This window comes from Lathyrus oleraceus, chromosome 5 (genome assembly GCF_024323335.1).
Source record: "Lathyrus oleraceus cultivar Zhongwan6 chromosome 5, CAAS_Psat_ZW6_1.0, whole genome shotgun sequence".
In the NCBI taxonomy this organism is placed as follows: domain Eukaryota; kingdom Viridiplantae; phylum Streptophyta; class Magnoliopsida; order Fabales; family Fabaceae; genus Lathyrus; species Lathyrus oleraceus.
In genome coordinates, this window is record NC_066583.1 from 280,289,972 (window position 1) to 280,302,161 (window position 12,190).

Consider the following 12,190-nt stretch of genomic DNA (forward strand, 5'->3'; position numbering starts at 1 on the left):
AATGGTTGTCCTAGAGAATTTAAAGTTTTTGATGTGCATTTTATCAGGAGGTCCTTAGTGCAGATGCATAAGGATGTCTGTTTGGTAAGTGAATGTGAGCACGACCATGATGGTTGTGATGTTTGTAGTGTTAACCCGAGGGGTTGCGAAGTTGTGAAAAGGGGCATCCAACGTCTGATGGATGAAGGCATGATCCAAATTATTCAATCCTGTCTTGTAGATGACGATGTTAATGTCATAGTGCCTATTTTCAAGCAGCCCGAGAAGTTGGTGATCCAGTATGACTCCTGTAATAGCAACAGTTAAAGATCAGTATCACCGTTGGTAATACGGTTAGCGGGCCCAGTCCCGTATTCATCTGATAAAGTTGTGTCGTATCAGTATAATGCTACAATGATGAAGGATGGTCAAGAGGTCTTGTTACCTACGACTAGTTTAATGGTGAGCATTGCTGATGTTACTAAGGTGACCCGCAATGGTCGAGTGTTGGGGTCGGTGTTCCCAAAGGATAAAGAAGAAGCAGTTGTGAGTAAGAAAGTGGAAGTGCCTTTTAAAAACCCAGTAGGCTGTTCAAAAGATAAGTCTGGTGAATCCAACAACTTGAAACCCAATGATGACGATGAGGTACATCGGTTAATTAAAAGAAGCGAGTTTAATATGGTAGAGCAACTGCTCCAAATCCCCTCAAAGATCTCAGTGTTGTCCCTGCTCATGAATTCTGAAGCGCACAGAGAAGCACTGCAGAGAGTTCTAGAACAAGCTTTGGTAGAACATGATGTTACAGTGGATCAACTCGATCACATTGTGGCTAACATCACTTCTTGCAATAATCTCAATTTCTGTGATGAAGAACTCCCTGAGGAGGGAAGAAATCATAATTTGGCTTTGCACATTTCAATGAATTGCATAGAGGATGCTTTGTCAAATGTGCTTGTTGACACCGGTTCGTCACTGAATGTGCTTCCAAAGTCAACTTTGTCAAAGCTATCTTACCAAGGAGTGCACATGAGGTATAACGGTGTAATTGTCAAAGCCTTTGATGGTTCGCGCAAAACAGTTATTGGTGAAGTGGACCTTCCAGTTGCTTATTAGGAAGGCCATTGATCCACGAGGCAGGAGCAATTACCTCAACTTTGCATCAGAAGCTCAAATTTGTCAAGAATGGAAAGCTAGTGATTGTTGGAGGAGAGAAAGCATTGTTGGTTAGCCATTTGTCATCATTCTCTTACGTAGAAGCCGAGGATGAGGTTGGAACTCCGTTCCAACCCTTATCTGTTGTTACTGAGAAGAGGGTTAGGGCACCTATGTCCTCGTTGAAAGATGCTCAAAAGATTATGGAAGAAGGCAATGTCAATCAGTGGGGACGTAATGTAGAGGTCTCCGACAACAGAGGCAGAACCGGTTTGGGGTTCCAGAAAGATCATCAACTGCAAGGTCTAAGGATATGCAACTTAGCATCCATAGCGGAGGGTTCATTCATGGCAATAAACAATACTTAGCTGATGTGCTAGAGGATGACAAAGAGGAAGACTGCACCAATTTTGTGACGCATGGAATGGCTTGCAACAATTGGACTGTTGTTGCTATTCGTGTTATTTTGCATCGATCTAAGTAATTGCTTTTATATGTTTTAAAATCCTTCTCCTATGCCTCAGGGAGAAGTGAACATTGTTTGGGCATTTTCAAATTGATCATCAATAAAATTAATTCTATTCATCTACATCTATGATGTTTGTTTTTACTTTTTGCTTTATTCTGAAAATGGTAATCACAAAAAACATAAACAAACAAAATAATTGTCCATCTGCATAATATTTGGTCACAGATTCACTTCTCTAAAATCAAAATATCAAATCATTCAGGTTGGTTCCTAACCCCATTGAATACAATGATCCTTCTCCTTCTCCAAATTTTGAATTCCTTGTGTTTGAGGCAGAGGAGGAATGTGATTTAGAAGTGAGTGATGAATTATCCCGTCTTCTTGAGCAAGATGAAAAGACCATTCATCCGTTCGAAGAGCAGGTCGAGTTAGTCAATTTGGGTTCCGAGGATGATGTGAAGGAAGTCAAGATTGGGTCTCGACTGTGTCCAGATGTCAAGAAGGGGTTGATTGATCTTCTTCGAGAGTATTCAGATGTGTTTGCTTGGTCCTATCAAGACATGCCTGGGTTGGAATCTGAGATTGTGGAGCATAGATTGTCGTTGAAGCCAGAATTCCCGCCAAACAAGCAGAAGTTGAGAAGAACGCATCCTGATATGGCTGTGAACGCATCCTACTTGGTCCTACACCCTCATTTTTATGTTGGTACGTAGGCACAAGACCGAAGGTCTTGCCAAACACAAAAATATAATTAAGGAATTCTTTTCTCATCCCCCCATTCTATTTGTTTGTAAACATCACTTTATACCCAATACATATGCACACCAAAAGGGCTCCCTAGGAGTACCTAGGACACTTTGGGTTCTAAGACCTTCCTGTTAGACTATGGCACGGATCTAGAAAAGGGGGGGGGGGGGGGTTGAATAGATCCCAATTAAAATTTGAGTCGGCGCTACCAATTAAAAATTGGTTTTGAAAATTTGTTTTAAGTGCGGAAGCGGCCGAGGAAAATATAGTCTAAAATGAACTGTTATTGGAAAACCGGATATGCGTCTAGCCTATGGATTAGTGATAATGTAGACTAAGAATCACTACACTAGTCACATTATCAATGATTTATTTCACTTGCTAGGATTCCTAGTTCCAATGATTCAAAGAGCAAACCAAACTAGATACACAACTAAGATAATTTTGGTTTAGGCAAATTATCAAACACTTGGTGTGCAAAAACATTCCAAGTCATATTTATGTTGAGTAAGTGATTCCAATTAGTCTAGTACAATATTTTATTGTACTTTGGATTCAGAAATAGAGTTTTAACTTCTTACACAATTAATATCAAGGTTTGATAAAAGTGCTTATACAAAAATCACTTATTTTTAAGCTAAAAACAAATATGCTGAAAAATAGAGAAGACAAAGATTTGATGAGGCAGCTCCCCCGTCGTTCTCGCTTCAGAGTACGTCTGCCCTCAATTCTAAAACTAGAATTGAGATTACCTTAATAGATATCACCTGTTGAGTATAACCGTTTATACAAGGATTGAAAAGGAAATATACAACAGAATTCTCAAGGCGTTGAAAGTTGCTTCCACTCCTTGTTCCTTGATTCGAGGTGAATCAAGTCCTTCGATTGTTGTTGATAGACCTCTGATTCCAGCCCCTTTGTTGAATAACCCTCAGTTCTTCAAACCCTCAGCCCGACTGATCTCAACTACAACAAATCGAACCCGAAATCTTCCCTTCAATATCACTGAATCCGCTACTAGATTGATGAAGACTTCCTCTTCTCAATCACCTTCGCTCAACTGAAAATTCATGAAGAATTCATCCAAAAAACCCCCCAAACTCAAACCAGTCTTGGAGGACAAAACCCTAAAGGTTTTATTCAAGAAAAAACCTGTCGCAAGCTTCAACCCGAACCGGATTCCCCAATCACGGCTTCGAACGTTATCACCTTTAACCAATCACAAAGAACTTCAAAAATGGTTGTGTGTAATTGATGTGTTGTGAGATGTTGAAGATGAAGATGAAGAATCTTGGACACCTATTTCACTTTTTCTTATTCTTTATACACTTGAATCAATTTGTCAAATGTTGGTTGATACAAGTAACTAAACTTCTATTTATAGAAACAAACCAACCAACCCACTTAACAGCTTTTCAAACAGAGTGGGAAATGCTTAAAAACTTAATTTACGCACGAACGGTCGACCATAGCAGGTTTATGCATCGACGCATAGCCTGCAGTTTTGAACAGTCTACAAAACACATCAGTATGCGTTGACCATAGATCGGCGTGCGCTGACCCCTGCGGTCGACTCAAGCCTTTTGTGCGTTGACCCGTGAGGAAATGCACTATGTTATGCGGCGACCCTTCGGTCGACTCAAACCCTGCAAATCTGCAAAAATTCAGATTTTTGTGGTTTTCATGCATTTCGTCATGACCATATTTTATCCACATATGTTGTATGAAATATAACAGTTTAGATGAGCATAGAAAAGGATATGATAGGTGATATGTTGCATTTATTTTGTAGTGGTGGAATCGACAATGCCGATTCATCCATGATGGTCATTTGTCATCATCGAAACCTATGATCGTATGTTGTATGACAGTTTGCCCTTACATACTCCCCCTTTTTGATGATGACAACCTGTGTGAAACCAAAGAGAAACAACATGCAATATTTACACGCACTCCCCCTTTCTTTTGTAATATAAGACTGGCTGCAAAACAAACTGTTAATTGTTGTGAATATCTTGGCTTGGCTTTGGTTTCGTACATGCTCTTCTCCCCCTTTGACAACATCAAAAAGAGAAAGAGATCTATTATTCAACAAAACATGATATTCAACAGGAGATAACGAATCATATAACAATACCACACCAAATACTATTACTGAACAAATTGAAAAGGAGATAACATTAAACTAGATTAACAAACAAGCATAACAGATAATAAGTTCAATCAAACAACAAAAGTACAGATGCACATGCAGTTTTATGCCCTAAGGGCCTCGTCCTCAATGGTAACTAATATCCGGGTTTCTGTCAGGATCTGCCAAAGAAGTCATTTGGTCAGCAACACTACTTAGATACTTGAGGCCCACATCGACGGACCGCTCCTGTCGTTCAAATGTTTCGGTGAATGCTGCATATCGTTCGTTCATGCAGGTAGAGACGTTATCGAGCCTCTCATTTTGTGCTTGAAGCTGGCTGCTTATATGAGCATAGCGTTCATCCTGAGTTTGTATGAATGATTGTTGAGCCAGCTGCATATCTCGCATCATATCTAAAAGTACAGAAGAATTTTCTTGCTGCGGAGCACACGGTGGAGATTCTTCAGCACCATATTGATACGGCTGATAGAATTGGCGTTGTGTTGACCAGTCCATATGTTGCCATTCACCCCATCCACCACGGTTGGGGGCATCTTCTTCAGTCGAATAGGTATTCTGAACCCAAGCGGTGTTTGTGTAGTCGTGTCTGTCTGCTTGTGGAGGATTGTCATGCTGCTCTGCTCCTTCTTCTTCGTTTTCCTCTTGGTCTTCTTCTTCACTTTCATCATATTCTTCAACACTCGTAGGAACATACCCCCTGCGAACAAATTTGTATGTTCTTCGCTCATCACACAAAAAGTATCCCATCATAGAGAGAGTTTTTTGGCTGAATTCTTTATCTGAGGAAATAGAGGTATACGGAAAGGACGGATAATCAACGTCGGCTGTAGAAAGAACCTTTTGAATAAAAGATCCATAGGCAAGAGCCGTTCCTCGTCCAGAGTCTCGTAAACTGAACATCCTACTAGCAATGTAGTAGGGCCAGTTTATTTTGCACTGATTTTTCAGGATATATATGAGATGAACCTCAGCCTGTTCAACTCGGGAAAGGCCACCCTTCTTAGGTCGCAGGATGCGTGACACAATCCACTGGAGAATGCGCTCACCTGTTTTCAGCTTACCGGCAGTGACAGTTCGTGGGAACGCATCACTGTTCACAATGTGGTCTGGGTAGGGTCGTTTCAGCATAGCGTTCAAAGCGCTCTTAAACTCATATCCTTCTATTTGGTGAGAATCAGTTACCTCAGCAGGAGGATTTTCATCAGCAGCCAATGTCTGATCAAAATATTTATTCCAAACAACAGACTTAAAAGATACCTTTCTTGTGCCGATCCTGGAGTGAAACTTTTGACCACGAAATTTGTCATGAAGGCAAGTGTAGAACACACGAACTAGGTCTTCGCTATATTTGGCATTGCATTCCAAGAATTTGACAATGCCGTGATACTGTAGCAGAGACATGATGTCTACGAGATGCATGCGTTCTGCTGTGAGTTTGTAGAAGGCATGTTGCCTCACAACTCCTCTTTTACCAATGTCTTTGTTGAAGGTGTTGACAAGAGCCGGTGGAACTAATGATACAGCGGTAATGGGTAAGGAGGCAGAGGATGATTCCCTTGATCTCTTACCGGTAGGTCTGCGGGATGAGGAAGCCATGGGTAATGATTCTTAAGCTTTTTGTGAAAGAAGAGAGTGAAGGTTTGAGTAAGATTTTGAGAGTGATTTGCAAGAAGGATGTTTGCCCTTTTTATAGATGAGGATTTAGGGTTTTGGGAAGAGGAGAGGCCAAGAGACAATAGGCAATAGGTAGATGCAACTCACAATGTATGGGTTGAATGCACACTTAATGAGAATTTGAAATGTAAATGCATGGGAAGTTTGAACGTTTTCTACAGAGAAAAACTGATTTTTCGTGCGATGCGTCGACCATACCTTTTGCATGCATCGACGCATACTGTATGAATCTTGTGAAAAAAGAAAATTTTTAAGGTGTGCGTCGACCATTGCCCTGTTATGGTCGACTCATACAGGAAAATTTTGCAGTTTTTCACTGTTATGCACATATGTTCACATGTTTGATGCATAAATAGAATGCCACATAACATTAAACATCCAAACAGATATGGTATAAGAAACAAATGATATATATATACAATATTATCATGTAATACAACTATTTAACCATGAAGGTTGGGAGAGAGAGAAGAGTAAAGGAACAATATCACCTCGATGCCGGAATAACTTGATGAACGATATACTTGTGCTTGCAACAACATTAACTTGTTAGAAGTACAAGACTATAGTTTTAAATGAAATAAGATAGAGCAAGCAATTTATGACGCCCATTCCGAAATGTCGAGAATACCAAGTTCTCGGCGAATATGAAAGAAAGGCTCAGTAGTTAGCGGCTTTGTGAAAATGTCCACTAGTTGATTTTTAGTGTTAACATGTTCAAATACAACGTCACCTTTCTCTACATGATCCCAAAGAAAGTGGTGTCGAATTTCGATATTTTTGGTGCGGGAATCCAACACAGGATTTTCGGTAAGATTAATGGCACTTGTATTGTCAAAAAAATGGGAATACGTTCGAGTTTGAGATTAAAATCCAATAATTGTTGCTTAACCCATATGATTTGAGAACAACAACTACCAGCGGCAACGTATTCCGCTTCGGCGGTTGACAAAGCAACTGAAACTTGTTTCTTGCTATGCCAACTGACCAAGGAATTTGAAAATAGATGACAAGTACCCCTAGTGCTTTTCCTATCCGATTTGCAACCGGCAAAATCGAAATCGGAGAAACCTAACAATGAGCAATCATTACCTTTGGAATACCACAGTCCATACTTCGGAGTACCGGATAGGTATCGAAGTATTCGTTTGACAGCTTTTAGATGGGATTCCTTGGGACATGATTGATATCTTGAGCACATACACACGCTAAACATAATGTCGGGACGAGAAGCAGTAAGATAGAGAAGTGATCCAATCATACCTCTATACCTTTTTAACTCTACGTCCTTACCGTTTTCATCTTTATTCAAGTTTGTACCTGTTGGCATGGGGGTGTCAATGGCCTTGGCTTTTGCCATGTCAAATCTCTTGATAAGGTCCAAACAATACTTTGTTTGACTCACAAATGTTCCTTCTTTGAGTTGCTTAATTTGCAAACCGAGAAAGTATGTGAGCTCCCCCATCATACTCATCTCGAATTCACCCTGCATAAGATCCGAAAACTCTCTCACGAGATTCATGTTAGTAGACCCAAATATAATATCGTCAACATAAATTTGTACTAATATCAAGTGTTTTCCTTGGCGTTTAATAAAGAGAGTTGTGTCAACCTTTCCTCTTGAGTAACCTTGATCAAGTAAAAATTTACTTAGTCGCTCATACCAAGCTCTAGGAGCTTGTTTGGGACCATATAAAGCCCTTTTTAGTTTGTAAACATGATCGGGATACTCATGAGATTCAAAACCCGGAGGTTGTGCGACGTAGACCTCTTCATTTATGTAACCGTTAAGGAACGCACTCTTAACATCCATTTGGAAAAGTCTAAAGTCTTTCGCAGAAGCGAAGGCAAGGAGAAGGCGTATAGCCTCGAGTCGGGCAACCGGCGCATAAGTTTCCTCATAGTCGATGCCTTCCTCTTGGTTATACCATTGCGCGACTAAACGCGCCTTGTTACGGGTTATTACCCCATTTTCATCTAACTTGTTCCTAAACACCCATTGGGTGCCGATTACTCGATGATCTCGCGGAGGAGGGACAAGGTCCCAAACCTCATTTCTAGTGAACTGATTTAGTTCCTCATGCATTGACAAAAACCAGTGTTCATCGAGTAGGGCTTCTTTAGGGTTTTTAGGTTCCATTTGTGAAACGAAAGGGAAGTGATAACAGAAATTACTTAGCTTCGATCGAGTTGTAACACCCTTTGAGATATGTCCGAGAATGTTGTCAATTGGATGGTCTTTGGGAGACTTCCAAGCTTGAGGGAGATCATCGTTTGAAGGCGGATGAGCTACCTCGGTTTCCTCATGGTGTACATCTTTATCCTCCTCAACTTTGACTTTGTCGAGTTGATCAATCCCCAGCTCGCCACCCTTGAGTATGTCTTCCGTAGATGTACCTGCACCATGAACAACACTACCCTTTCCGACGTTTCTCGGATAGGATTTGTCAAAAGTGACATGTACAGACTCTTCCACAACAAGTAATCGTTTATTATATATTCTATATGCTTTACTCGATTGAGAGTATCCGAGGAAGATACCTTCGTCGGCCTTGGAATCGAATTTGCCCAAGTTTTCCTTTCCATTATTTAATACAAAACATTTGCAACCGAAAACATGTAAGTGAGAAACATTTAGCTTTCGCCCTTTTAAAAGCTCATACGGTGTTTTATTTAGAATGGGGCGAATGAGCACCCTATTCAAAACATAACACGCCGTAGTAATGGCGTCGGCCCAAAAATATTTCGGTAAACCACTTTCGTTAATCATTGTTCTTCCCAATTCTTCCAAAATTCGATTTTTACGCTCCACAACCCCATTTTGTTGAGGAGTACGTGGAGCGGAGAAGTTATGATCGATACCATGGTTACCGCAATATTCTTCAAATAAATGGTTTTCGAACTCACCCCCATGGTCGCTTCTAATTGAAACAATGTTTTTATTTAACTTATTTTGGGAAAGCTTAGCAAACCTTTCAAAGGCGGAGAAAGTATCGCTCTTGCTTACTAAAAATATAGTCCAACAAAATCTAGAAAAATCATCCACTATTACGAAACCGTAATAATTTCCTCCTAGACTTTTAATCCTAGACGGCCTAAATAAGTCCATATGAAGAAGTTTGAGAGGTGTCGTTGTTGAAACGATATTTTTGGATTTAAATGAGATCCTCGTTTGCTTCCCTATTTGACAAGCATCACAAAGGTGATCCTTGGTGAACTTTATTTTGGGGAGACCTAGGACTAGATCTTTTGAGACTACTTTATTTAGTAAATCAAAATTAACATGTGCTAAACGCCTATGCCATAACCATGAGTCTTCACTCATTGTTACAAGGCATTTGTCACTTGTTAACGATACTTCGTTCAAGTCTAACATATAGACATTATTCACTCGCAGGCCATTAAACATACTCTTCTTATCATCATTATGTACAATTTTGCAACAATCATTTGAAAAAGATACATTGTATCCTTTGTCACATAATTGACTGATGCTAAGTAGATTGTGTTTAAGACCTTCGACAAGCAATACATCAGAAATAGTAGTGGAAGAAGGGTTACCTACACTACCTTTACCTAGTATTGCTCCACGGTTGTTGTCACCATAGGTTACATATCCTTTCTTCTTAGCCACGAAGTCAATGAAGAGTGATATGTCTCCTGACATGTACCTTGAGCATCCACTGTCGAGAACCCATCTTCTCTCGGTGGTCTCGAGGCATTGTACCTATGGAAATGCAATTAACACGAGAAGGTACCCAATGGCTTATTGGGTCCTGAATGGTGAGTAACGAAATGGTTGCATTTGGGCAGCCATTGATAAATGCCTTTAGGAACTAAGAATCTCCTAAACTTGCATTTAGCAATGGAGGGGCCTTTGTTGCAACAATAAAGACAAGAGAAATTTACATTTTGATTGCCTTTGCTATCTTCATCCTTTATAACATATTTATATTTTTGATATGGATTAACCATACTTTTTCGAAAGTTTGATTTATCGATTGCAAAGGTAATCTTGGGCTCAAGAGCTTTGTTAATTTTGGTCTTTAGGTTTCTTACTTCACCTTGCCAAATATAACAAGTATCACACCCAAAGTTGATTATTCTATTTCTAAGGTCCTCACAACCTGCTTTTGTGCTTTCTACCATAGAAGCTTTGAGTGCCTCAAGTTTCCTTTCGGATTCTCGAATTTTTTGTTCCAAATGGATAAAAATTTGGTTATTTGAGGCAAGCCTTTTAAAGGCCTCTTGAGCTTCACATTGTAAAGTATCAAATGCAGCTTGTAATTCATGATGAGACATACTAGAGGATTTTTCATATTTAGCATGTCGTACCTGTTTCTTTTTGTTCTTTTGATGAGCAGAGAGGCATAGGTTTGCAGCTTCATCTTCATCACTAGAACTTTCATCATCGGAGGAGTCGTTATCGCTTTCCCAAGCTATGTATGCTCTCCTTGGCTTTGATGATTTCTTGTGTGATTTGTATGATTCCTTTTCCTTTGTCTTCTTGTTCATCGGACAGTCCGGTTTGTAATGACCGGGCTTCCCACAAGTGTAGCACGACCCTCTAGTCTTTTTACCTTTTGAGTCATCATCTTTAGAGTACCTCGATTGTTTCCGGAAGTTTACCAAGTTCTTCTCGGAATGTTGGATGTCGTTCTTTCTCACGTAACGATTGTAACGTTTAACGAACAACTCCATATCTTCGCTCTTGTCCTCTTCTTCTTCGTCGCTCGAGGAATAGTCACTTTGATCATTTGCTTGAGACTTCGAGGAGGAAGTCTTAAGAGCTGTAGATTTCTTTTCACTCACCTTTGTTTTGTCCTTCTTTTCTTTCTTTTCGTGTTGTTCTAGGCTCAAGAGTACTTGTTCGTGCTCTTGCAGCTTGCCAAATAGTGTTGTCAAGTCTAATACGGTAAGATCATTTGCTTCTTTGATGGAGGTCACTTTCGGCTGTCATTCCCTGTTAAGACATCTCAAGATCTTATTAGTAGCAACATCATTGGAAACCGGCCTACCTAATGAATGTAATCTATTAATGAGATGAGTAAATCTCTTTTGCATGTCAGCAATGGTTTCCCCTTGCTCCATGAAAAAGAGATCAAACTCTTGTGTTAGTGTGTTGATTCTTGCCAACTTAACATCGTTCGTCCCCTCATGGGCGATTTGTAGTGAATCCCACATGGCCTTAGCAGTAGGACAATGGGATACACGATAGTATTCATCTACACCTAATGAGGAGATTAGGATATTTTTGGCTTTCCAATCATAATTGTATTTTCTTTCATCATCATCAGTCCATTGTGCTTCAGGCTTTGGCACTAATTCATTATCTTCATTGGTCATGGTTATTTCAATTGGACCATTGAGAATAACGTTCCATATTTTTCTATCTATGGAATTTATGTGCACCCGCATACAGTCTTTCCAATAACTATAATTTTCACCATTGAAAACGGGAGCTCTATTATAAGCCCCTTTAGGTTCGTTAGCCATTTTCCATCAAAGTTATATTTTGAAGCACGGAGTGAACCGGTGCTCCTGATACCACTTGTTAGACTATGGCACGGATCTAGAAGGGGGGGGGGGGGGGGGGGGGTTGAATAGATCCCAATTAAAATTTTAGTCGGCGCTACCAATTAAAAATTGGTTTTGAAAATTTGATTTAAGTGCGGAAGCGGCCGAGGAAAATATAGTCTAAAACGAACTGTTATTGGAAAACCAGATATCCGTCTAGCCTATGGATTAGTGATAATGTAGAATAAGAATCACTACACTAGTCACACTATCAATGATTTATTTCACTTGCTAGGATTCCTAGTTCCAATGATTCAAAGAGCAAACCAAACTAGATACACAACTAAGATAATTTTGGTTTAGGCAAATTATCAAACACTTGGTGTGCAAAAACACTCCAAGTCATATTTATGTTGAGTAAGTGATTCCAATTAGTCTAGTACAATATTTTATTGTACTTTGGATTCAGAAACAAAGTTTTAACTTCTTACTCAATT